A 27734-nucleotide genomic window follows, 5' to 3' on the forward strand; every position below is an offset into this window, starting at 1 on the left:
ACCAAAAACGCATCTTATTTCCAGGTGTAAATGTACTCTGTCTTTGAGAATAGATAAGACAAAGAAAGCCATTTTTTTAACAAAGACTACAGTGGTTGTCCTAAATCTGTCTAGCTGACCCAGGTTGTGGATAGCAGCATTCTACATTATTGATGTACCAAGCTGGGAGAGCTACCTATCTGTGCTTTTGTAATTAGCCAGTCCACGCTGCCCTGATTCTGCGGTCTTTGTATCAAGCTTGGTAGTCTTGGCCATGAGCCCCAATGGTAAACCGAAGCCAGTCTTGTTGTGTATAGTTAATACTCAGAGGTAAGCAGAGCTGGTACAGATTACTTGATAAGGGCTAAATTGAACGGGAACTTGTTTTGTGAAGCCTTTCAGGTCACAGTTAATTTCCAAAATGGACTTGCACATAATGAATATATACGTCAAGCTGTTGCAGCAAGCTGAGCTAGGGAATTTTTCAGAACGTGACTTTGACACTGCAAAAATGACTGTCTTACTAAGTGTTTTTGTCTCGTTTTCAGTACAAAAAAAATCTTAAATTAAGAGGCATTTTCTTGATGAGCAAAATCTAGAGCAGGTCTAGTTTTTAGACAATTTTTTTTTAAATAAAGTAAAGTTGTGCTTAAAACAAGCAAAAAAAAAAAAAAAAAAATCTGTAAATGGGGAGTAAGAAAAAAATATTTAAATTGAAACTTTTTTCTTAAACACTTAATTCAAGAAAAATTTAAGAAAGTTTGCTTGTTTTAAGCACAAATTTACTTAATTGTTTTGTCTAAAAACGAGACTCATTTTTTTTTTAACTCATTTTGCTTAGAAAATACATCTTGATTTAAGAATTTTTAGATATTTGTACTGAAAACAAAACAAAAATACTAAGAAAAAATGTTCTGAAGTTGAAAGATGAATGCAAAAACATTAGTCCTAAAGCTAAAAATAGTGACAAGATGTATTTAGATTGCTAACTTACAGTGAACCTCCAGTAATAACTGTGTAGAAAGGAGACGGCAAACATATAAAGAGAGACAATGACTAAAATAGTAGGTTGAATTGACTTGCAAAACCAAGTTGTTTTAACTTTGGGCGCTGAAAAATTATTTATTCAATTAACTAAATTTTTTAAGGTAAGTGGTCGCAATCAATTTATTTAAGCTCCATTTAAACAAAAAAAGAAAAACAAAACAAAAAACTTTTTTTAAATGTAGCTTAAATAAATTGATTGCGACCACTTACCTTAAAAAAAATAGTAAATTGAATGAATAATTTTTTTCAGGTCATAAACCCCGCCTCCCCCATGTTATTCAATGGGACTTGACACCAACTAAACAATTACACTTCAATTATCTTTTTTCCGAAGCTGGTTTCTGTTATTTGTAGTTTTTATCACGCTGGTGTAAATTCAAGTGTTTGTTTTTAGTTATTTAATGCTATAAAAACGGTGGTGTCACATCATGATTGACAGCTGTGATATGCACATTCTGCGAATTTGGGGCCTTGATTTTGCGGCTTTACTTCCTGCTCCCTACTGTGCAGGACTGGTCCCGAATTCGCTACTGCGATTTTTAAGACCCAAGATGTCAGCGCTACAGTATATCAGGACACTGGTGGCTTCACAATGGAAGAGAGCAAATGGGCGTCGTCCATCTTTTTTACACTTTATGGTGCGCATGTGCAGTAGCTGAAACATCCTTGAAAAAGGCGCAATTTGGGCTAAAGAACAAATGTTATAGTACCGTTGATGTAAGGTTTAATTCTTTGTCAGAATTATGTTGTTTAATTTTGATTTTAGCAAACGATTTTTACTGATTTCTGTCTTGACTCTTTCCCCATTCAAGCAGATAGGACTTTAGTCTTGCATGACTTTTGGTTATTTGACAATATTTAGGGGGATTTTGCCTAACATCTGATTTTATGTAGTTCACATAATTCACTTTTCTAGTATCTGTGACACAAAAAGCCCCATATGCTAGTTAAAATGTGTTGTAGTTTTTTATTGTGTGTGTGTTAAAAGGCATGACTCACTATTCCAGACACATACACAAACCTTGTGTGCATTAGTACAACAAAAATGCAGTTTTTTTGTAAAAATGCATTAAAGCAAACCTAAATGATCTGACGATCAAAAAGTACCTGAACATCTGTTTACTGTAATTGACTATGTGAGAGTAACAAACCATGAGCAGACCCAGAAACTCCAGCCTCCTACAGCATTTTTTACATGTCACTTACAATCCACTAACCAATCAACACAAACCACAAGATCAAAACGCTCCCATTATGACATTAAATGTTTATTGACAGAAATGTCTTTGCTAATTAGACTCTTCAGAATTCTATTACCACAACTGTATGACTGACTTTTTACTCAGAAAGGACACCTGGGGGACGACGTTTGCGTAAAATGTCAACCTGCCCAAGTTCTGTCAGGAAACATTTGCTTCCTGTCATTTACAGGCAAAAATAAACAATAAGATTAATAAGATAAAGACATTTGAAGCCTGACATTCTTTTCATAGTTATAATTAGTTTTTAAAGCTATTTATAATAAGTGCGGCATGCAGAGAGAGGAGGTGCGATAATAATCTAGAAAGACTGTTTCTGTTTCTACTTTTTGATCACGTGCTTGCAAACATGTCTTTGCATTACAGACACTGTGCTTGTAGATTAAAAAGCTAAAAATAAATGACCTTCATTAAACAAGATTACTAAGAAACGGTCGCTGGGTTCTTTATGCTTTTCAAATGAAAGAGGACTTGATGGAAAATGACTCAAAACAAAGTGAAAGCACTACTTGCTTACTTTTTGTAATTGATGACCATTTGTTAAATACACGTCATATTTTCATTTTCCATTTGAATGTAAATAATCTCACATGTTAAACATTTATTTAATGTTTTCCAATAGGAGACCTACAGCATGAGTTATTATTGCATTAGTATACGCTGTGGATTGATATTCAGAACTGAATACTAGATTTACACTTTTGACTGATTTATTGTGCATCACTATAACTAAAATGATACTTTGTTTAATATATTATATTAGTATTTATTTCCACTTTCTTAATTTTAAGTATAAACCTAATATAAAGTAATAGTTTACCCCAAAATGAACATTCTGTCATGTTTTACTCACCCCACTGTCATTCCCAAAAGCCATGGCCTTGTACACATGGCTAATTCGGCTGTCACTTCAATCTTTCAATGTTTAATCCTGTTCTGTACACACACAGTTCAGTAATTTTACGGTAGTGACAATAACATTCTACAACCGAATGAACTCCTTCAAAATGCAGATAGTGACAACCACATTTACAGAAACTGAACTGAACAACTAGTTGTTGATGAAGTATTTAAACATGCATCATGGACATGACATGTCTCTCTTCTAAAAAATGCCTAGAAGGCAAAAAATTTACTGTATGCCATGCAGAAAAACACAGACATTTACCTAGGAGTGTTGCCAGATTTTGCACATAAAAACAGCAAACAAAAAACATAATAAACCGAAATGCATCCAAAATGCTTTACCCTTATAGACCAAAATGCGCTCAAGAGTTGGACTATGCCACTTGAATCAGCTTCATAAGACTAAATATAAAACATAAGACATAATTGAGACCCTGTCTGTGAAATCCAGGCTTAAGTCTCATAATCTTAGAACATCAAAGTTTCATTTCAATCTTTGACATGATCTTACTCAGTCAATATTAACTCATTCCCCGTCAGCCTTTTTTTTTAAGTTTCCCACCAGCATTTTTTGTGAAGTTCACAAAAGTTTCACAAAATGCCTTCCAGGAGAATTTTCTTCTAAAAAATATATAAACATACAAATATATCAAATGAAAGAACAGACCCTCTGCTTTCAAACAAACAATAAACAAACAAACAAAACGGGGGGAAAAAGGTCTTTCATCCTATCTGTATTTTTTCCTCTGCTTATTCTCAAATATGGGTATTTTCTTTAAAATAATAATAATACATTTTATTTAGAAAAGGCGCCTTTCAAGGTACCCAAGGACACTGTACAAATTAATAGAACATAGAAACACAAGAAAATAAACAATTAATAACAACATACATTCCTAATTCCTGCAGTAAAGAAGGTTAGGGGACTGACAAAAAAGCGGCGCCAAAGAGATGTTTTTAATTTGGTTTTAAAAGTGGATACACTTGTGCTTTGGCGCAACTCAAGTGGCAAGGCATTCCACAATTTTGGGCCTGCCACACTAAATGATGTAGATGTGGACCTAGGACAGAGCCCTGAGGGACACCATGTGAGAAGGGTGAATTTGGAGATCTGAAATCCCCAATCGAAACAAACTGTTGTCTATCAGTGAGGTATGATTTGAGCCAGGATAGTAAAACACCAGTGATTCCAAGTACCGTCTCCAATCGAAAAAGTAGGATGTCGTGACAAACAGTGTCAAAGGCAGCTGTAAGGTCTAGGAGAATGAGAATATTGACATGTCCTGAGTCAGCAGCCAATAGCAGGTCGTTGACTACCTGGGCAGTCTCAGTACTGTGCATGGCCCTACTAAAAATACACATTTTTAGTAAAAAGCTGAAATGATTGCATTTTTGTAAAGGATTTTTTTTAGAAATCAGATTCAGAACCATTATCAAAACATACATAGAGTTTAAAATGAGTAAATAACATTTTGGCTTCAGTTTTTTTTATAAGTTGGGTAAGTGGATCTAGTGGATAATCGCGGTATTGCAGATTAACATAAACATTTATCAGAAACACGTTTTTTATGCAAATGTTTTCTCTTAATTGACCAGATAACTGGCGGGGAAAGAGTTAAAGATATCAATGTGTTATATTGTACAGAATGTTATTTGCATTATGTAGGGTGACTTTATGTAGAAAACACTAAATAACAACAAAATGACTTTAGCTGGGTTTTTCACAGACACAATTAGTCACAATTTAACTACATGCAAAATGATATATGGCACATACTGGATATCAGTGCCATTGTTTTGTCTCAAGATGCACACCAGTATTGTTATAGTTGTAAGGTTTGTTTGTAAAAACTACTTAAATGTCCTAATATAATTAAATCCTAGTCCTGGATTAAACTAAACCAGTGGTGACCAACCCTGTTACTGGACATCTACTGTCCTGCAGAGTTCAGCTCCAACCCCAATCAAACACACCTGAACCTGGCAATCAAGCATTTCAGGGCTACCTAAAAATAAGAGCTGGGTTGGAACTAAAATATGCAGGAGGGTAGATCTCCAGGAACAGGGTTGGTCACCCCTGCTCTAAACCCTGTCCGGGAAACCGCCCCTAAAGGTTGAGCCTTAAACACTTTAAGTAACACTTAAACACTTGTACAGTAGTCACCTACTTTATGTTACTCACAATTATCATAAAGTGTCTACCAAGAGAACAGTAAAATTATATACAATTATATCATTATTACATGATATTAATAATTTATAATAGGCCTAATCTTTCCCATACATGAGGGAAAGAATAATAATAACACAATAATTCCCTCATCTTTCCCATGTCATTAATAAAGTCATAAATAATAAAGCCCTAATGAAGAAATCTTTGCTGTAATGTAAGTACTCTTCAAAACAAAATACTCTGTGGCCTTTTATGGGGAAGGTACTCAATAATACCACACTCAGAAATTACCAGTAATACTGCCCATTTCCTGAAATTGAATGTATTAGATCGAAGAAAATGTAAAGCTGTATTAAGGTTGTGTCAGATGTATTAGAGGCAAGATCATCTACCATTGAGGCTGCACAACGTAAAACCACCAGCACCTACCACCCACTCCAGTGAAACTAAGACTCCACCACAGTGTTTTCTCAACCAAACTCTACTACTGTATACTATGACACTAAACCTGACGAGTAGGAAGAGTGTGAAAGTGGCGTTTTAACATGTTTATCACTGTCTTTCATTTTTTTACTTAAGAAAAAGGTGCATCATAATCAGGAGAAGATTATTATAATTCCTCAGACATTACAGTGCCTTGATATATTTGAGAGCTTCACAAATTTCGTAGGGCAATTCAACTTAAGTCTTCGTGATTTAATTTTTTTGCCAATTTAAATCATTTTTATTGAATATACCCCCCCCCCCTCTCTCTCTCTCTCAGCTCAGGTTTCTGGGAAGCTGTGGGAGATGCTTCCAGCCAATCACGTGACTGCTGTAGAGGGATCTCCTGATGATCACGTGATCACAGTGCTGAATCACGGTGTACTCGCCCGACTCTGTCCAGAGGACGTGCAGAGCAAGAACAAGGGAAGACAAAGGAACTGGGCATTGGGGGCTTTTTGTCAAATTAAAATGCCGTATTCAGTTGATTTGTTCTTTTAGTTTGCTTTTACATCACCCTTTACCTCTGGGAGTTACACTTGGCTGGTCTGCATGTTAAATAATTGAGATATCTTAGTGTCTTATCGCTCTGACACATGTCGGGTAGACCGTGTGGGTGTACTGAACGCGAGGGGTCTCAGCTCATTTAACAGGGGCTTTTCTCTAGCGCTCGACACCTTTGCCCTGACATCTGGGGGCAAACATTAGAAAGTCCCTCTAATGTACGATAAACCAACTGTGGGGTGTTTCTGGTTAAAATGGGATGGTTAAGACATTCGCCAAATATCACGTACAGTAGCATGAATGATGGTTGAATGTACTGTATGTGGTTTATGTAAAGTGTAAGGTTAACAATACAGTGAAAAGGTTTTATTTATGCAGTGTGTCTTAATAACTTCATTGATATTTGAGTAACATGCATCGCACTAATCATCATATTCACAGTGCTGTTTATCTTTCGCTTTCCTTTTCCAACACTTTTTCTTTCTCTTTCTGCTGAAACTCTGTTTGGTTAGGAAAGTGAAACCACATTTTACAACTGAAGGGACTGTCTTAAATTTACAGGTGTTATAACCAGGGTTTTTTTAAGATATATGAACAAAAGGGCAGCGATAACTATTTGATCAATTATGATTATCAACTTCTTTCAGGTCAGGGGTATTGTATGATCGTAGTAAAAGTATCAGTCAATACTAAATCAACATTTGAGCAATTTTCCTTAAAATAACATACATTGCATCTCACTTTCACTTTCTTTTTCAAACTTTTTGTCTCTTTCTGGTATGTTTTGGTGTGCATGTTTTTATTTCTATCAAATGAGTCCTCTTGTATACTGTATGCAAATCCTGTGTTGGACATTCCAGCAGAGTATCACAAATCACCTATCCTGAAATGGAAACTAGTCCTGAATGGCATTCAGATGGACCTTCAGTGTTGAGCTAGAAGTATAGTCCCATTTTTTACGCATATGCGAGGGTCCGCATACGCGCACTGCCAGATTTTTGTAACCGCGCAGACATTGTATGCATAGGTTGTGTATGCGCGTACAAGACAGTGTAGTATGAAGCCCAGGAGATGCATTACATTTTGTGACAATGCGCATGCGTAGAAAGTTTGTGTACACGTACGAATCAAAAAAGTATGCTTTGCAAGGTTGTGCGTTCTATCATTCGCGTACGTTCACTTAAACGTAAAAAAGCAAACTATACTCCAGGCTTTACACCCACACACAACTGTAGAAGAGAGTTGTCCAAAATCATCCTCTGTGGCAACCTCAGCTACAACAGCTTAACAAAACAGAACATGCTAAATATATTTCGTGTGCCTTGACGAAGACCCCCAGTTTAAGAATAGTGTAAAAAATGTGTTGTTTTCATTTTTATTGAAATTTAACTTTTTTGGATTAAAACCTTTAAAAGCCGTTTTCTTTCAGTCATAGAAGTACAAATAGCAGGCTTTTAATTGCTGTAAATGTATTGATATCCTACATAATCCTACATAAAATATGCAAATAAGCAAGAAAGTTACTAAAAATACAAAGAAGAGATAAAGAATTTACAAATGTGCAAAAGTGTTTCAGCACTCGGACAGCTCCATGTGATTTTTACAAAGCATTACTTAAAAATGTTTCTCATCTCACCATATCTACAGGTACAGTGTCAAAATAGATGTATTTGTTTAAAGCAAACCATTTATTTACTTACCAGGCTGCAGGTGAAGCAGCTCTTTGCGCCTTTTAACGTCTCATAATTAGTCCTCATTTATGTCCAAGAGACTCAATAATAATCTTTTACATTCAATCCTTTAATCTTTCATATTTAAAAAGCGTTTTTGTGCTGCTGCGCATTCATGTGTGTGATAAGCAAATCCGCATTGTTGTCCTGTTTATACAGTATAGGCACATAATTTACTGCGCTCTTTAAATAACAAAAAAACATATTGCGCCATTGACTTTAGACTTTAGAGCAGGTTATTATAGACCCCTTCAAGGTTTGTAAACATTGAATGACTATCGGGTGCGTGCGCAGCATGGGCTCAAACTGTTCATACAATCGAGGCTTTAAAATTTAATCTAACAGGGCTGAAAAATTATGACTTACCTCAAATGAAGTGAAAACTACAAACACAAGCCTTTTTGATATTTGCATTTTCTCAGTCTGCACGTTAATTGCTTGCAGCCGCATATGTTGTATTTTTTTGTTTTTGAGATTCTGCATGAATCACGAAAAATTAACGGAAGACCTGGTGCGATTTTCAGAGCCCACGACGTAAGTAGGCATTTTTTACAATACCGAATAACATGCAACTCAATCTGCTGTAATGACTTTTCTGACCCTGACATGCGCAGTGGGAACCGACTGTGACGTGAACGGTGAAGGGGTCTATTGGTCAATGGTGTAGTCTATTTTAGTTGCCTCAAAATAGCAACGCGCCAACAATGCGCCTGAACACACCACGTTTTCAGACCAGAACGCCCATGGGCGCAAAAGTGGGCGCAAATGCATTTGCTATTTAAACAACATGGCGCTAAACGTGAAAATTATAAATGCGCAAGGTTGAAACTAGCAAAAGACACTTGCGTCGCACACTGCGCTGCATTGCATTATGTTTAATGCAGATGGGCCATTATGTCAAAAAAACTCTACACATACATAAACCCATCACTTCAATCTTATGTTACCACACAGAATAACAATCGACACATAATACCAAAAATCTTATATTTTTAAAAGTAAGAAAGTTTTGAAAAGAATATCAGTTTTATGAACAAACACTGTGTCTAAACATAATCTTCTAAAAACAAGCTGCAACATCTGCTGAACATTTACAGAAATGCTTTAGCTCATAAATATGTCTTGACATTTAAAGTACTGTGCCACAATGAATTGCGTACATTCCTAGATGATTTCCTATAGAAAACATATACGGTAGAATGTGACATTATCACAAATGTACATTCAAAGGGGAATTCACATAAATGCATGCAGACACTTTTCAAGGTTATACGTTTAAATAAGCTCAACATCAGACCACATACTTTCCCATCAGACCTGAAAATATATAAAGTGATTTGTTATGAATGTTATATCATAGTTTTTGTATTGCTATCTATACATTGGGGATAAAGTGTAATTTTAGTTTTGCTTTAATGACAGCATGGACTCTTTTTGTGCAAAATTTGATGTTTCATGTTATTTTAGCATGATTTGAGAATGTGCCAAACAAAATCTGACATTTCATGTGAAAGACCAATTTTATGAATTTCATGCCATAATGTTTCTTGGTTTTGGAAAAAAATCTTTATATATTTAAATATAGTTTACTTTCAGACTTTTCTATCCCCCTGTGTATGTGTATCTGTGTCATTGAATAAAGGTCAGGTAAGAAGATAAAAGCTTGCAGTGCCCTGATCAGCTGAAATCATCACACTGTGACTCATTCGCAGTCAACACTCTGATCGAAGGGGCTTACGACTGATCCTGGATCTGCTTTAGTGTGGTGCGATCAACCTACTGTGAGTCATCAGGAGGCCCAGTCACCCATCTGCCAGGAATTGAGAATCTAAAGTAGAGTAACTTCTGTTGCCTCGTCTCTCCTTTACTGTCAGCACCTACTGCTTTAGTAGCCCCCTGTTCTCTGTGTCCTCTCCCCACCCCCTTTGTTCAATTTTCTGTTCTGCTGAGCCTGAGCTGGCCGTCTCAATGTTATTCCCGTTAATCCTCGCTTCCATTTCTCTCGGTATTTACAGGAAACGTTAAGCAACATAAAAGGGCACGGTGGGTATTATTTACAATCCCTCACCGAGGTCTGTTTCAACACAAGAAACCTAACTCTGACTTAGACCTAATGGTACGTTTTTGCATATGCAGATCTAATTGATGCGTGTTTGATGCAAATCATATTAATTGATTATTTTAACATAATCTCAGCCTATCAACAACAGCTAGGTGAAAATCCTTCAAATTTACGATTTGTTTTTGCGTGACTTTGTGTCTAGCTGCCATATAATATTTTGTCTAGGAGCACACAAGGACCAATGAGATTTGAAGTTACCAATGTGCTGCCATATTTGAATTTATAGCTGATATGCATTGTTTTTTTTTTCACAGAATAAATTAAAAATATTGTTTTACCACACACACTGCTCCAGACAATATTTATTAACCCAATGGAGTCATTTTTATTAGTGATGGATGTATATGGAGCTTCAGCATTTTAAATCCACTATTAAAAGATAAATTGGCATTGCATTATTTTAAAATTATTTGTTTGTGTTGAGCTATTTGTAAATTATGACAGACTTTTATTTTGGTGCACTATTCCTTTAAGTTGCTTTCTCCCCACAGAACTGACACACAACACATGACAACAGACTGCATATATTATAATGTTATAGAGTTCGACAGAGTCCTCCCAGGGGATTTCAAACAGCATTCCAATCAAATTGGCTGTCCCAGACGGCAGTGGAGTGGGCACCTGTCCTGCCTTTACAGAGGGGCGTTTGGCTTGCTTGCCTGTCTGGACCAAAACACAAATCACTGGATGACTGGCACACAGCCAAACAATTACATTAATTACAGTGCACCACGAAAAAGAAGAGGGAGAGAGAGAGAGAGAGAGAGAGAGAGAGAGAGAGAGAGAGAGAGAGAGAGAGAGAGTCTGACACGGCCACTTGTCTAATTTGTGCATCCTAAGCAAGAGGGAAGATGAAGTGCACTTTAGATATTACAGTTCAAGTGTTTCTGAGTGGAGTTCAATCAAATGAACATGTTCTCTCAGCCACGTTTTGTAATGAAATCAACCCTAAATGAACTGAAAAACAAATGAAAATATGCCGTCTTTGTAATAAATCTAAACCTATGATGATATTGATGCTATATTAGTAGCCAACTTTGACTAAACGGCAAAAGGTATTGTCCACATCACAGTTTATTCTGTTTAAGGGCCGCCTATTAGGATAGGAAGTCACTGTCTGATTGGCATGTGAGGCAATAAAGAGTTCATTTGGGTTTTATGTTATTATCTGAAATAAATTGTATTGCCATAAATGAAAATAAAAATTAAACAGTGAGTGTTTAATAAACTGATAACGTGCAAGGTCACGTTAACGCGTTTTATCGAGGCAAGTTCATAAACGGCTTAGGCCTGACTGAGTTTTTTCTCATTACCCTGATTTTGCATTGCATGTAAACGCCTTAAAGGTGCTGTGTGTAGATTTTTGCGGCATCTAGCTGTGAGATTGTGAACGGCAACCAATAGCTCAGTCCACCTCATCTTTCCTTTGGAAATGCATAGAGAAGCTACAGTAGCTGCTACAAGACAAACATGTCGTCTGAGACGAAACGCGACGAAACGCGCACTGTAAAGCAGTTTGCCCGTTTAGGGCTACTGTTGAAACGTGGTGGCTCGAAATGGCAACTTCCATGTAAGGTGACACGCAGTGGATGTAAATAAAAACAAATCATTCTAAGGTAATAAAAACATAAAAGTATATTATGTACGGTACTTTAAAGTGCACCTTTTTCATTGCTAAAAACAACGATATTTTGTGTATTTGGTATAATACAATGTGTTTGCGTGCTTTATGGATAAGAACAAATTATTTTTCACATACCGTACATTTTTGCAGCTCCAGATTTCAGTCTCTTCCTGAATTGCATGGATTTTAAAAGCTCTGTGTCCCTGATTGGCCAGCTAATCTGTACATTGTGATTGGCCTGATTACCTCTGACGTCAGCCGGAAATGTGACGCTCCTTACCTTGTTTGAAAGATTCGGTTGCTAACAGGAGTTAACACCTTAAGTCCAAAGCAGTAGGAATTATGATAATGTTGGTCTTGTCTACATCAATAATCCCAGGAAGTAAACTGTTATTACTAAAATCCGTGTGTTTGTTGTTGTCCAAGAAATGAGATTTATGTTGGAGACAATAACTTGCGTCATCATTTACTTTGGGGTTTGTACCTTTTTGAATATTGTTAACATGAACTAATACACACATACACACCAAAGAAAATTTAAAATCGTGAATCGAAAAATAGGTGCTTTTTAATCACTATTAAAAATAGTTATGTATATATTGCATTTCTAGTAAGAGATCCTCCTAAAAGTTACACAGTGCACCTTTAACCGGCTTTCTCACAGTATTGTTCATATGCACATGTCTCATTGTGTATGCGATAAACGTTACAAACGGTAGTCAGCGTAAAGTAATGCATAGAAGTCTGCTCTCGACTCATGCAGTTGGCAGAGAAACTCTGAAATTAAAAGCTCATGTTACATTTACTTTTTGAATGACTATACTTTAGGCTGTGACGTTTCTGCCGGCGATAAACCTGACAAATCACCAAATCCTGTGTAAATGCAGTTTTCTGCTTAGCCGGTTTACTGATTTGCAAGTAAACACATGAAAACAGGTTTCTTTAATAAGCAGATTTGTAACAGTTATCCGCTTATTCGGGGCATGTAAACCAAGCGGCAACCTTGCGGCCTCTTTCTTGAATCCAACACAGAAGTGATTTAAACTGCAATTCATCGACTGGCCGCTAGAGGCGACAAAAGGGAGACAATCCTTTAACCCCCTATGGTATATGCCCAACTTTACAGAAGAAAAAAATATGTTTACAGCCTGGTACAAAAAGTGATGTTGGTCTATATACTGTAGCTAATTTTGCCCATAATTCATAAAGACAACTGGATTTTTTGTATCACACCGTTAAAATTATATTAGGCCTTAAAGTTCTGCATAATTAAAGGTGTGGCCACTTGAGATATTTAATATAAACAAGATGTGTCATTAACAAGATTATTGATATGAATGGGGAGATAAACAATCAGAATGCCCGCTCTCGCCTCCCAGTAAAAAGAGCCAGTCGTCAATCCAAATCCTCTGGGAGAAAGACTTTGCGCATGTGTAGAATCGAACGCTCTTATTTGTCTTGTTCTAACAAGACCTAGAAGCGTTGCAAATATGACGGCGGAGTGACGGGACTTCCTTAAAAGGACTTTGGTGACAGGTGGCTAGCTCTATTGAGATGGGCGGGCGTGGTTTCAGCAACCAAGCACCTCTGCTCCACCCATATTCCACCTTTTGACCTTTTCCGATTATCTGTGATTGACGCATGGCGCTGCCATTGATGACTGGCTCCACCCACTTTAGGCTTCGAAAGTGCTCTCCAGAAACCTTTGGGTGACACAACCTCTATTGTTTTATATTTTCTATGAAGTAAACTAACTCGGTGGCACCACTGTTATAAAGAGAAAAGGTTTTGAAAATGTCACAATACAGTAACTTTTGATGGCACTTGACAAGTTGTGGTTACATATAGTTAGCCAATCAGATTAAAACTTGCAAAATTTAGAAAGAAGGCATCATTTACTTAGTGAATAGGTTCTGGGCCATCTATGCACAAGTTATTTTCAATCCAGCGTTGGGCCAAAAAGGGACGAACTCAGCCGTTGGGTTAAATTAACCAAGAAATTGTATTATTGTATATTTGACCCAAAAACAACCCAGCATAGGTAGCCCAGCGTTTTTTAGAGTGTGGCTGTTGTGTGATATTGCACTATTCATGACCTAACTATACATCTATTTCAATTGCAATAGCATCACAGGCAGGGTTTCAAAGGGTGTTATTAGTGCAAAAATATTAGTGTATGAGCCTTTCATTTATCACAACACAATAGACAGTTCTGGGTAGAATCGTTTAACTATTTAAGATCTCACTAAACAATAAACCATACCCACATATTTACCATTAATAAGTCAATACAAAATACATTAGCAGCCACTCAATCTTTTTGTAATCGCTACAGATCCACACCCTCTTAACAGAAAGCTCTATCATACCATCCCCACCCTCACATGCCCGGGCAACAAAACAACACTATACATCCAAACTATAATGGGTCAACAAAGCATGCAGGTCATATGTTAATTATGCATGATAATAGATTACTTTAAGGTGTGTTACCCTAGAGAGGCCAGTTCAAAGAGCATGTGTCGCCCTGTCTTAAAGAAATAGTTCATTTAAAATTCTGTTTTTATTTACTCACCTTTCAACTTTATGTAACCAAGTGGAAAATGGTATTTAACATTTATTTTGCATGTATACACCTGTAATTCATAAAGCTGGCGATAGGGGGCAGTATTCGTGTGTGTGTATGTGTGTGTGGTGCAGACGAGGAAGTGCACATGTGCTCTTGTAAATAAACGTTTTTGATACGTGATCAGCAAGCAGAGCGAGAGAGATGCACTCTCGGGAAAGTTGCAATGTTTTAGAACACAATCCTAAGGTAAATGTGATATTTTTTGATAACATTCTATAAAATACTTAAGGGAGATGTGCATTTTATAGTTTCATTTAAAGTGGTTGTTTCATTTCATTTTGTGCAATGTTTATGCCCATTTTAAGTCACACCATGCGGTGTAAGCCACTAATTTAGGATGTTATACCAAATGTTATGCATTAAATCTTGTTAATTAGTTCATGTGATTTGAAATGTAACTGTTTGCACAGTTTAGAACATGATGGGAATTGCAACTTTTGTGAAGTGAGTGTTGATGATTTTCTGGAAGCTCATCATACTGTAAGTGATATACTTTTCTTACTTTCTAGTTGCATTTAGTGGGTAATATTATGTACTCATGTAATTTTCTCTATTTAGTGTATAGTATTTCCACTGCCGTATTTGGGGTATTAAGGTTTATTGTTCTGAAGTATATGTGCATTCTTTTGGCCCGGTAGTCTTTATATTTTGTTTTATTTGTTTGTTTTTTTGCAAATTGGGTCATAGGTTTTGTGTACTGACAAATTGAGGTCACAGATTTTGTGCAAATTTCACATCGTGAACTATCAAATTTGAAAGTGAAGTGTATTCTTAAAGTGATTACTCTGTGAGTGATATTTCTGTGTTTTCCTTTTTTTGTTTTTTTAACCTTTTGTTTTTGTGTGATTTATTTGAAACAAATGTAAATCTGTTCACATACAGTGAAAAAGAAAATAACAAAAAAAAAAAGAGAGTTCTATTTAAAAATCAGAAATTGAATAAACTTATAAAAAGTTAAACCCGTTAATTGTGGTCCTGGTGGTATACTGAAAATCCCTAGCTCACACATTTTGGTACCAGAGGGCTGTTTCATAAAACTAGATTACAGAATAAGCCAGGCTTATTTTGTTAAGTCTGGCTTATTGCCGGTGGATTTTGTTTCATAAAACAAACTTGAACTAGTTCAACCCCGGTTACTATGGAAACTTATGCTTGCAAACTAGCCTGGTCCGGAGCAGGCTAACTGTCAGGCTAAGCCTCATTGTTGCTTAACTAGACTTCCACTAACACTGAAATGTAAATGCAATGATATTACAGCTGACTCTTTGACATTTTATTTGACTTTATTAACCACTATTAAGCTAACAATTAAAGAAAATCAACTTATATATTAAATTTGATAAATTTTGTTACAATAATAATTAATAAAATATAGACATGTGTTTCATAATATGGTATATAGGCCTATCAAATGTTGAATGTGAATGATAATCTTAACTACGGATAATAGTTCATTAACAAATTTAAGATGTATCTAAATTAATATAATTGCAACGTATTGATGAAATATATATATCTTTTTTTTGAGATTGTCTGTCACACAAAGAGGAAATTTAATTTAAATATACAACACACAAAAGTCAAGTACAGTCATTTAATTTTTATGCTTGGTGTGCATAAAAATGCACATTATTTTAAAGATCTACAGTATTTGTATCTTTCTCTAGTTGTTACATTTTTCTTGAAATAAAAAAAAAATGTCTGCATGGCTGAAGGAATACAATATAATTATGTGATGGTATGCTCTTGGCATTTTGTTGTAATGAGTTAAAATTCTTTTTTTATCACAGAGAAGATTGTTAGTGTCCTGCATACAATAATTTTTCAGCTCACAAGGCTTGTACACTTACAGTATAATGTGCTTATACCTCAGGCTTTTCTTCGACTGATCCTCACCCTGTAACCATTCATGAAACTCTGTTTATCTATCAACACCTAACACTACACTGTTAAAAAATTATGTAGAACTTACAGTATTACTGTCAGCTGTTTGCCAGTAACTTACTGCAGATTTATATCTATGTTATTTACTGGCAACAGTTTGTTCAAAGTTAAATGAACATTAAACATTAACAAGTCTTTTTATTTACAGAATAAAACCATCAAATAACAGCCTCATGCAAAGCATTCTGGGAACCAAAATATGAAGGAAACAACAGAAAAAGGTTCATGAGGATTTCTGGTTCACAAAATGCTTTGCACAAGGCTGCTATTCTATAGCTCCATGCTGCAAAATCATAGACTTGTTAATGTTTAATGTTCATTTAATTTTGAACAAACTGTTGCCAGTAAATAATAAACCTTTAAATCTACATAAGTTACTGGCAAACAGCTGCATAACTACAGCTAATTTTTTAACAGTGTGATAATAAACCAGTGTTTTAAAATCTCTCATACTCCCAGGGTTTAACATGATGACTTGTGGCTCTATAACGCACACATAATTTGCCATCAAAAATGTTTTGAGTAACATGTCAAGTAATAATGATTGGTCAAGAATATGTGTAACATATATGATTTTACACAATCATTTCTTGTACTACTGTAAATTCAGAAATGCAGATGCTGTCTACCCACCATGCTCTCAGTGACCCCATTTTTTTCTTTCAAGCACACTTCATCTGCAGGAGTAAAAGCTGTGCTGCTGATAGATGACAGTGCTTTCCTCATTGCCAGTTAACATCTTTGGCAGCTAACATTATGAGATTAGACACTTCTATGATTATGCTTAAATCAACTACACTTCTTATGAACAATATATTTATATTTTATTTTCACCTGTTACTTTATTGTTCACTCAAGTTGCTGCTTTTGAAATGTACCCCCAAATAAAAAAAATTAAATTTAAGTTAGATTTAAAGTTACTGTAAATGTATTAAAATCATTCATCTGCTAAATATGTATTATATAGGTTACTCAGTAAACTACAAATTGTCTTTTAAAAGTTAAGATTTGTGTTATTTTTAAAAAGTACAGCATATAAAAATTTGCAAAGTAGTCACATGAGCATTGACAGGGATCGATCCCGGATCCCCGCATACGCTGCTGAGAGCACTAACCACTAGGCCATCATTTCTAACGGTGTTTCATATTTTTAATGTGATCCATTTAACAACAAGACAATATATTTAAATTTAGTTTCTGCGTGTAGGGATTTAATCCATAAGGACTTTTCAACTATTTTATGGGTTTGTTTATTGCAGCAGTATTATAATTTTCAGTCAGTAGTACATTTTCATACATTTTTATCAAAAATGACCTCTTTCTCTTTAACTTTGATCGATTTGATCCACGCTCGACCTCTAGGGCTGCCCAAGAATAGCGTGCACGCGCAATTATCTTGACTAGGGAAATCTGGATCACATTAGTTGGATTGTGTAAGCTTCATTTGCCTTTTTTGAAACCGCTTTAGCCTCGCCTCATTTGTTAGGTTAATTCAAGTCGAGTTTGTAACTTTAATCCTCGCTTTTCCAAGCGAGTTTTATGAAATAGCCCTCAGGAGTGGGGTAGTTTATTCAATCTGATTCATTTGCGACAAGCAACATAGTGGGGATAGACAAATACGGCAGTGGTGAATACTTTTGCAGAGGTGGAGGACGTCCGCAGTGTGGAGGATCTTATTCGAGGTGGCCATCGTGGGACTGAGCCTGTGGGACAGGCGTAAACGCTGCGGAAGAGACTGGTCCTTATTGAAGTGCTTCCTTCTGTCGACGTATTAGCTTTCAGGATTTCTCCTCCACACCCAGGAACTGTGAGTCAATGCGAGGGTGTGTTGAAGGTACTGAAGAGGATTAAAAAGGTTGGATGGGTTTTGCCCTAAGGACAATTATTCTGAACTGAACTGAACTTAACTAATTGTGAGTTAATGCTATTTGAACTACTGATGTAAAAATGTCAGATCCTGATGAAAACCCTGCCGATGGGGCTGATGGGGCTGTTGGGGGTGATGTCATAGAGCAACTGAGAGGTCAAATTAAAGAACTAACAGATTGGAGAGATAATACTTTGGCCAATAGGGCCGCCGGGGAGGGCAACCCAACTCGTTCTTACATTTATGTTCCTCGCGAACGTCAGGTTCAGCCTTTTAGCGGGGAGTATAACAAAGATGGCCGCTCTGTAGAAGAGTTCATTGAGGAGGCGGAAAGGGTTTTACGTGCTAGAAACCAGACACAGGAAGAACAATTGGATTTTGTTATCTCACTTTTGAGGGGGCCCGCACTGGAAGAGGTGCGCTTATGCGTGGGAAACCAGTCTAGACGGGTTGAGGATTTGTTTACTTTTCTGCAAGAAGCATTTGGGGAGCGACGTAGTGGGACTCAGTTATTGCAAATGTTTTATAACCGCAAACAACTGGACAGTGAAGATCTTCGCAGTTTTTCTCATGCTCTGTCTCGCCTTTTAAGCTCTGCCGCAAAGCAGTTGCCAGATGGCTTGGCCAACGAACAGGTAGTTTTGCGTGATCAATTTGTGGAGGGTGTGCGAGATACTGCTTTAAGGCGGGAGCTGCGTAAACAAATCAGAGAAAGGCCCCGTTTGACCCTGCTTGAGATTCGAAATGAGGCCATTCTTTGGTCCATGGAAGAGAGCAGACCAACCAGAGTAGCAACTAGTCGACCCGTTCATTCAGAAGTGTTGCAGGGAAAAGACAGTGATTCTGTTGCAACTGCGAATCAAACCTCTGCTGTGTTAAATGATATTTTGCAGGTGATTACCCTACAAGAGAAGCGAATAAGTGAGCAAGATCAGACGATTTCGGAGCTCACTAAGGCAGTCAAGGAGTTGACTGCGCAACGGTCATTGTCTATTTCTCAGAATGTTGTACCTCAGACAAAGTCTCCTCCCAGGTTTACTGAGGAGGGTGAACCTATCTGTTTCAGATGCAATGGGGTTGGGCATATTGCTAGGCGTTGCACCGGGAGACGGGGTGGGAGACCAAATAGTGCTACCAGAACTACCGAAGGGCAAGAAAAACAAGACCCCTCTGTCGCGCAGAGTCGGGCTGCAATAGGGAAAATTTCTGGTCCGACGCCCAAGGGAACTTGTAAGGACAGGTTTCTTGAACGGGCGGTGGGGACATGCCCTATGGTGGATTTGATGATCAAGGGTGTGCCAGTGTCATGCCTGTTAGACACTGGAAGTCAGGTCAGCACTATTACTGAGGGGTTCTTTCGTGAGCATTCATTTGGGGATGACAGTGATGTGTTGGCCACCTCAAACTGGCTGAAGATCACTGCAGCCAATGGTTTAGAGATCCCCTATTTGGGTTACATGGAGCTGGATGTGGAGGTTATGGGAATGGTCCTGCCCGAGTGTGGGTTTTTGATCATCAAAGAAAATCCTTGTCCAGCCTCCGTGCCTGTGCTTATTGGAATGAATATCATTAGTAAGTGCCGACAAATTGTTCATGCTGAATTCGATACCACGTTGGGGGGTAGCCTTGATTCTAACTGGAGGGTGGCCTTTCAGCAAGCACAGTCAGTTGATGTAGTTGAACGAGTATCGTTTGCTCGGGTCGTGGGTAAGACTCCTACACATGTGCCTGCTTGGTCAGCAACTACCGTCCTAATTAAGAGCAAAGAGTCCTGTAAAAAGGATGGTTCGGCATGGTTAGTAGAATCAGCAAATACACCCTTACCAGATGGATTGGTCGTAGTACCTACCCTGGTCCCAGCAGAAGTACCAGTGTGTCCAGTGAGAATACTTAACCTGTCTCAGGAAGATCTTTGGCTTCAACCTAGAGCCCGGCTGGGTATGTTGTCACCGGTAGATAGTTACAGTGTAGGTTCGTCCTGTGAAGTGAGGTTCCAACGAATCTCTGCAGATACAGAACAGGTACCTATAGGTGTAGATAAGGATTTGAAGCCCCCAGCTCAGTCATTCTTGGATCATGTTGACCTGGGTGGCACGCCTGAACAACAGGTTCGCTTGAAAGCTGTACTGAGCAAGTATTCAAGTGTATTTGCCATGGAGGATGATGAGTTGGGTTATACAGATAAGGTTCAGCATGAGATACATCTGACTGATGACGTGCCAGTAAATCAGCCTTACCGTCGAATTCCACCAAATCAGTATCAGGAGGTTCGAGAGCACATTACTAGACTGTTGAAAAATGGTGTCATTCAAGAGAGCATGAGTGCTTACGCCTCTCCTGTGGTGCTGGTGCGCAAAACTGATGGTTCACTAAGGTTATGCGTAGATTACCGGAAGCTCAACGCTAAGACAAGGCGTGACGCATTTCCATTACCCAGAATTGACGAGAGCTTCGATGCCCTCAGGGGTGCTCAGTTTTTCTCAACTGTGGACTTGGCGTCAGGGTACCATCAGATTGCTGTGAGTGACAGGGATAGGGCTAAGACGGCATTTACCACGCCCTTTGGTTTATTTGAATACCGAAGGATGCCGTTTGGGGTCTGCAATGGGCCTTCAACTTTTCAACGGCTTATGCAGGCAGTTATGAGCGATCTGATTTTTCAGGTGTTGATCGTGTACTTGGACGACATCTTGTTGTTTTCACAGACATTTGAGGAACACCTAGAGAGGTTAGAGGTGGTACTGAAGCGGTTGTTGGAAACTGGTTTAAAGGTCAAGTTGACAAAGTGCCGTTTCCTCCAAGACTCTGTACGTTTCCTTGGTCACCAGGTGTCAGCGCAGGGGATTTCTCCTGACCCAGACAAGGTTGCTGCAGTCAGTAACTGGAAGACTCCAGAAACTGTAAAAGAGCTAAGATTGTTTCTCGGGTTTTGCAGCTATTATCGAAAGTTTATCGAAGGCTTCTCGAAAATAGCTGGACCCTTACATGACTTGGTGAATGCTTGCTTGCGTGAGGGCAGGTATGCAAAGGGCAGTCGCTACTTTAATACTCAGTGGTCTAATGAGTGTGAGCAGGCATTTAATCATTTGAAGGAGAAACTGACAACAGCACCTGTGCTTGGTTTTGCAGACTTCACCTGTCCTTTCATTCTTGAAACCGATGCCAGTCAGAATGGCTTAGGAGCCATTCTTTATCAGAAGCAAGGTGACAAAAAAAGAGTCATTGCATATGCGAGCAGAAGGTTACGCAATGCTGAGCGGAACGATCGCAATTACAGCAGCATGAAGCTCGAGCTACTGGCCCTTAAGTGGGCTGTGGTCGAAGAGTTTCGTGGCTACCTACTTGGGTCGTGGTTCGAGGTGATAACGGACAATAATCCGTTATGTTACTTGCAGACTGCTAAGTTAGGAGCGATCGAGCAGAGATGGGTGTCACAGCTCTCTGTGTTTAACTTTGAGGTGAAGTATAGGCCAGGAAGGAATAACGCTGCAGCTGATGCTTTGTCCAGACAGGAGTTTGCAGGGGAGCCTGGCCCTGATCCTGATGCTGATTGGGATCAGGGTGTAGCAATCTGTAGTGTAATTAGTCGAGGGACAGCCTTGGACACCGAGCTCGCTTTGAAAGGGCTAGAGTGTGGCAGGTTAAGGCAGATCCGTGCGTTAGAGGCCGGTGAAGAGGCTGTCACCAGTCTCCAAGGGAACACTCATACTCTTCCTGGTTACACTAAAGAGCAGTTAGCCGATTTTCAGAAGAATGACCCGGTTATACAGGAATTCAGAGAGTTTTGGGACAAGGAAAAGAGGCCAGTTCATTTGGAAAGAAAGTCTTTGTCCAAGCCAGTGAAGTGTCTCCTGAAGCAGTGGAGCCTCATACGAGAGAGGAATGGATTGTTATATCGAGTTGTAGACAACCCGAATGAAAAAGGCTGTTGGCAGCTGTTGTTGCCAAGTTGTTTGAAGGAACGAGTGTTGCAGAGTGTGCATGATGATTTAGGGCACCAGGGCATTGAACGGACACTGGGTTTGTTGAAACAGAGGTGTTTTTGGTCAGGTATGCATGAGGACGTGGAGGAATGGGTAAAGAAGTGCCAGCGTTGTATTCTGACCAAGATGCCTCAGCCCAAAGTCCGTGCCCCAATGAGAGCATTTCTGGCTTCCAGACCATTGGAAGTGATTGCAGTAGACTTTACGCTTCTAGAGCCAGCTTCCGACGGACGTGAAAATGTTTTGGTTGTTACCGATGTTTTCACAAAGTTCACACAAGCATTTCCTACAAAAGACCAAAAGGCCGATACCACAGCAAAAATCTTGTTAAGAGAGTGGTTCATGAAGTACGGTGTTCCTGAGAGGTTGCACTCCGATCAGGGTAGAACATTTGAGAGTGAGGTAATCGCAGAGCTGTGCAGGCTTTATGGGGTGAAGAAGACCCGCACGACCCCGTATCGGCCACAAGGAAATGCTCAATGTGAACGGTACAACCGCACACTCCATAATCTGTTACGGACGTTGCCGCCCGAAAAGAAACGCCGTTGGCCGGAGTACTTGCCGGAGTTAGTCCATGCTTATAATGTTACTCCACACTCTACTACAGGGTTTTCCCCTTACTACCTACTTTTTGGGGTACAGCCATATCTGCAAATTGATGCATTGTTGGGTAGTGAGGAGGTCATTGAGGGGAAGCAAGACTGGTTGTCTGTTCATCAAGAGAGACTGAGATTTGCCCATGAGAAGGCAAGGGAGTATTCAGAGGAGAAAGCTCGAGAGAGAGTGACTCGTTTGAATGAAAAGATGTTTTGTCCCCAGGTCAGTGTGGGTGAGTTGGTGTATCTGCGTCAACGGCCTCCAGGCAGGAACAAAATTCAAGATGCCTGGAGCCCGGTCGTGTACCAAGTAGTAGAAATAGTGGGCACAACTTACACTGTTGAGCCACTGGAGGGAGGGCCAGTCAAAAGGGTCCATCGGTCGGAGTTGCGTCCAGGTGCTGTGCCTACCCCTAGACCTAGGGGTAAAAGACTTGAGCCAGATGCACAGACGGTTACGCAGCCGGGCTGTGTGGATCATAACGAGGTTTCTGAACCAGGTTTTGTGGTTGTAGAGGAGGTTTTGCAACCCTGTGTGAGATTGGGCACAGACAATATAATGGACTCAGAGGCACTAGTTCTTTCGGAGTCTGAAAGTGTCAGCTCTGAAGATGGTCAGATTCAAATCTCCATAGAAGCTGGTAGAAACTCTGTTGAACCTGATATTGTAGTTCTGACTCCAGAGGCCACAGATGAGCATGCACCGTCACAGAAGTTAGATGTTGGGGAAATGTGTGACGCAGCAAAGAGAGAGGTACCAGTTCCTGCTGTGCGTAGAAGTAAGCGAACAACTGCTGGTGTTCACACAAATCCTTTTCATACCCCTAGGTCTGCGTGCCATGCTGTAAGTGTCAGTACAGAGATGATGTCTCAGGTGCTGGCCAGTATTGGCACTGCTTTGTTTGAGAAGGCCTTACAGGGTGCTATGAATGCCTAAACTTATGGGTGAGTGAGTCATCGAGGACGCTGACTTAATTGCAGGGGAGGATGTAACCAAGTGGAAAATGGTATTTAACATTTATTTTGCATGTATACACCTGTAATTCATAAAGCTGGCGATAGGGGGCAGTATTCGTGTGTGTGTATGTGTGTGTGGTGCAGACGAGGAAGTGCACATGTGCTCTTGTAAATAAACGTTTTTGATACGTGATCAGCAAGCAGAGCGAGAGAGATGCACTCTCGGGAAAGTTGCAATGTTTTAGAACACAATCCTAAGGTAAATGTGATATTTTTTGATAACATTCTATAAAATACTTAAGGGAGATGTGCATTTTATAGTTTCATTTAAAGTGGTTGTTTCATTTCATTTTGTGCAATGTTTATGCCCATTTTAAGTCACACCATGCGGTGTAAGCCACTAATTTAGGATGTTATACCAAATGTTATGCATTAAATCTTGTTAATTAGTTCATGTGATTTGAAATGTAACTGTTTGCACAGTTTAGAACATGATGGGAATTGCAACTTTTGTGAAGTGAGTGTTGATGATTTTCTGGAAGCTCATCATACTGTAAGTGATATACTTTTCTTACTTTCTAGTTGCATTTAGTGGGTAATATTATGTACTCATGTAATTTTCTCTATTTAGTGTATAGTATTTCCACTGCCGTATTTGGGGTATTAAGGTTTATTGTTCTGAAGTATATGTGCATTCTTTTGGCCCGGTAGTCTTTATATTTTGTTTTATTTGTTTGTTTTTTTTTGCAAATTGGGTCATAGGTTTTGTGTACTGACAAATTGAGGTCACAGATTTTGTGCAAATTTCACATCGTGAACTATCAAATTTGAAAGTAAAGTGTATTCTTAAAGTTATTACTCTGTGAGTGATATTTCTGTGTTTTCCTTTTTTTGTTTTTTTAACCTTTTGTTTTTGTGTGATTTATTTGAAACAAATGTAAATCTGTTCACATACAGTGAAAAAGAAAATAACAAAAAAAAAAAGAGAGTTCTATTTAAAAATCAGAAATTGAATAAACTTATAAAAAGTTAAACCCGTTAATTGTGGTCCTGGTGGTATACTGAAAATCCCTAGCTCACATTTACTCCTCCAAAATGACATTTAGGTGATTTACTGTACCATTGACTGTATAATAAAATTCAATCTTCCCAGTTTTCTAAAGTTATACAAAAAATATTGACCTAAAGAGTCCATATTGTCCTTGATTGACATTTCTTTTGGTGCGCATGTGTGTTAGTACATTTTAACAATCTACAAAATTACAAATCCCAAAGTCTATAATGACACATGTTATCGTCTCCAACTGAAATCTCTTTTCTTGCACTACAATACAAGCAAGGTTCGTAGGCAACAGTTTACTTCCGCAGTGAGTTGACGTGGAGTCCATTCACATTATCATAGTGTAATCCTGACTCACAGCTTGTAAGTAGCCAATGTCTTCATATTTAAAGAATTGTGACTACTCAAATTATGATTCAAACACTAGTTATGAGCAGTGTAGAGTAACGCTTGTTTGTCATTTCTACGATCACAAATCCAGACATGGTTTTATGTTTTAGTATCCTTACCTTATCAATCTGTTACGTTCTGCTTAAGCCGCGCTGTAAAGTTGATAGATTAGCTTGGTCACCTGCATTTTCTGGATCAGATTCGGGCTCGGATCGATAAGGTAATAACAATGATATTATCTCTTGTTGAGAGCTGATCTTCCAAGTATTCTGCCAATCACGTAGCACTGAATAGCTGGCCAATCGGAGCACACCACGCTTTTCAGAACGATGAGCCTTGTAGAAATCGACACATTTCGCGGGGCATATAGGAGCAACAATATTGTAACGTGTGGAAAATAATGTTTTTTTACCATAAACCACATGAATACATTGCATTACACCAAATACACAAAGTAACATTTTTTAGCAACATAATAGGGGCTCTTTAAATTTCAGTCTGCTTGTTTGACTTGAAATAAGGTCATATTGACTACATTTATGTTTTTCTTAAAGATGCTTTAGTCGCTTTTGAACTTGACAGCCAATATTTACTGAAAGTAATGCTCACTTGAAGACTGAAACAAACACAACTTGCTAGATAACATACCCGAGAATGCTATTAAAAACAATAACTTTTAATTCTAAATTATTGAAATATCAACTTCTGGTTGAAAAATGTAAATTAATATCTGTTATTTGTAAGTTTGGGCAATGTCCATAAAAATGTGTTACAAACGTAACAGTTAGGAGGGCTACAAAAAAAGGAGGCTTAAAGGTTTGCAAAATTCTGCTCTGTTTCTGCCACCATGAAAATATGGAGACGGAGATTTTTTGCTTATTCGTAATGTGTTGAGTATTATAAATGGAAGGACCAGTACAAATATATGAGCCATGAAATGTAGATCTGTCACCTTGCCAAAGACCCTTCACAGAGTATTGAGATCTTGTCTTCTTTGTAATGTCTTTCAGGTCCAAATAAAAGCAATCAAATGTGTGCGCCTGTGTGCGTGTGCGCTTGGGTGTGTCATATTTCTCTGAACCTCTGATGACTTGTACAGTTGTCAGCTCAGTATAACTTTATTTTGAATGTGTTTCAGATTTATATTTGGTTACTAAAACAAGACTCCAATCAGTGTGTAACCAAGCTCATACTTCCTTTAATTTGTAATGCACCATTGCATCTTGACACGAGGCCTAATGAAGTATTCAAGGCAGACACCAGTGTTTGTCTTTAGCTGATCTGGACCTTTTTTATTTTCTTTTTACCCAGCATGCCAAGACAGCTCGAATAAGATAAATAACATCATTTCTGGTAATAATTATGCATGTTTGCAGAATTATAGTATCGCTAATTTTAATGTATTGGTTATTTATGGCATTTTATGGGATTTTCAAAATCCCCAACACGTAAATATCTCCCAAAAAATGTTATTTTTGTGAAAGGAGGCAAATGTAAATATTTGGGTGCAGTTTGGATTGAAACAATTTTATGGATAGTGCATCATTTGACATTTGATCATTTCACTGAATGGAGCTTAAAGGATTAGTCCATTTTCATAAAAAAAATCCAGATAATTTACTCAACCACCATGTCATCCAAAATGTTGAAGTGTTGATCTCTTCCTTTGTTCGGTCGAGAGGAAATTGTGTTTTTTGAGGAGAAGAGTCCGGGATTTTTCTCATTTCGGTGGACTTTGGTGGGCCCCAACACTTAACAGTTTTAATGCAGTTTAAAATTGCAGTTTGAAAGGACTCTAAACAATTTCAAACAAGACATAAGGGTCTTGTTTAGCGAAACGATTGTCATTTTTGGCAAGAAAAATAAAAAATATGCACTTTTAAACCACAACTTCTCGTCTTCCTCCGGTCCTGTGACGCACCAGCGCGAACTCACGCAATACGTCATCATGTCAAGAGGTCACGGATGATGTATGCGAAACTATGCCCCAGTATTTACAAGTGTGGAGAAAGAGGACCGTTCCGATAATGTTGTATGTGGAATGATACTAATTAATGTCTTTGTGTCAGTTTATTGTTTAAAATGGTACGCAAATGTGCATTTCATATATGTAACACGTGACCTTTCCACGTCATTACGCAATTAAGTGAGGTCGCGCTGGCTCATCAAAGGACCGGAGATAGACGAGAAGTTGTGCTTTAAGTCCTGGAATGTTTTCCCAAAAAACATAATTTCTTCTCAACTGAACAAAGAAAGACATTAACAGTTTGGATGACATGGTGGTGAGTAAATTATCTGGATTTTTTTTAAAGAAAATTGACCTTCCTTCAGCATTCAAGCAGTAATTAAATCTGCCTGGGCTATAAAAAAATAATATATTTTTTTAATTTAAAAAAATGATTTAGAAGTTAATGTTATATTTTTAATGTTCATTAACTATTTTAAGAAGGTTCGGCCTTTCAAGCTTCTTTACACAGACAG

General features: G+C 38.2%; 1 long non-coding RNA gene across 1 annotated transcript; it reads left to right on the top strand.

Annotated features, from left to right (window-relative positions):
• The first annotated feature begins 14419 nt into the window (after window positions 1-14419).
• Window positions 14420-15470, top strand: LOC141350325 (uncharacterized). The gene is made up of 3 exons (XR_012358415.1): window positions 14420-14642; window positions 14867-14936; window positions 15015-15470. It is a non-coding gene; the product is annotated as an uncharacterized lncRNA (long non-coding RNA).
• The last annotated feature ends 12264 nt before the right edge of the window (window positions 15471-27734 follow it).

This window comes from Misgurnus anguillicaudatus, chromosome 18, assembly GCF_027580225.2.
Source record: "Misgurnus anguillicaudatus chromosome 18, ASM2758022v2, whole genome shotgun sequence".
NCBI lineage: Eukaryota > Metazoa > Chordata > Actinopteri > Cypriniformes > Cobitidae > Misgurnus > Misgurnus anguillicaudatus.